This window comes from Corvus brachyrhynchos, unplaced genomic scaffold (assembly GCF_000691975.1).
Source record: "Corvus brachyrhynchos isolate BGI_N302 unplaced genomic scaffold, ASM69197v1 scaffold65, whole genome shotgun sequence".
Lineage (NCBI taxonomy): Eukaryota > Metazoa > Chordata > Aves > Passeriformes > Corvidae > Corvus > Corvus brachyrhynchos.
This window is the reverse complement of record NW_008238365.1, coordinates 3,391,619-3,392,362: the sequence shown is the minus strand read 5'-3', so window position 1 is coordinate 3,392,362 and position 744 is coordinate 3,391,619. Positions and strand designations below refer to the sequence as shown.

Genomic DNA, 744 nt, shown 5'->3' with positions numbered 1-744 from the left:
GCGGTGAACAATGAGGGAATGAGGGTGGAAAGAGCGCAGGGACAAGGAGGCCCCATGCGCGACGCAGGGGCCCCACTCGCCCGCTGCCCCCAGCCACTGTGGGGCTGCCTGGGGCTGCCTGCACATGACAGAGCTGGGCACCAGGCTGGTGGCACCTGCACAGACCCGGGGAATATCCAGAGCAGGGAGCAACAGTGTGTTGGTGGGTCAGTGGCCTGCCTGGGGGTCAGTGGTGTGCCGGGGGGTCAGTGGTGTGCCCAGGGGTCAGCAGTGTGCTGTGGAATCAGTGGTGTGCCTGGTGGGCAAAGCTGCCAGCACCACCGTGTCCGCCTGGGCTCAGCTCATCACAGCTAATGGGATTGCCCATGACCCAGCAAAGCTCCTTAGCCCCTGCCTCCCCCCCATCCACTTTCCCTCCCAGCCCCATACCCAGGTACTTGGCCCGTTCCTCACGCCGCTCTTTTGCCTGCTTGTGCCTTGCCTGGGCTTTCTGGGCATCTGCAGAGGGGAAACACTGTCAGGGTAGCACCCAGCTCCACCAGGCATCCAGTGGTGCTCACAGGGTGCAGCATCACTGGAGCACCACAACCTCCTGGCACCCACCTTGCTTGGATCGGGGGCTGGCAGCAGGAGACGGTGAGGGGCGGTTGCTGCGGGGGGCCACATCTTTCAAGGGCCCGGCTGCGGCACCCAGGGAGCTCCTGGCATCAGGAGGAGCCCCTTCCGCAGCAGCTGGGGCTGGGG

General features: G+C 65.5%; 1 protein-coding gene and 1 non-coding gene across 2 annotated transcripts in view; both read right to left on the bottom strand.

Moving 5' to 3' along the window:
- Positions 1–744, bottom strand: part of LOC103616969 (beta-xylosidase/alpha-L-arabinofuranosidase 2) — a 17,366-nt gene that overhangs the window by 2,884 nt on the left and 13,738 nt on the right. The window lies entirely within an intron of this gene.
- On the bottom strand, positions 466–738 carry LOC103616970. The gene is made up of 2 exons (XR_001862526.1): positions 604–738; positions 466–498 (listed from the first exon to the last, which is right to left on the bottom strand). It is a non-coding gene; the product is annotated as an uncharacterized LOC103616970 (transcript).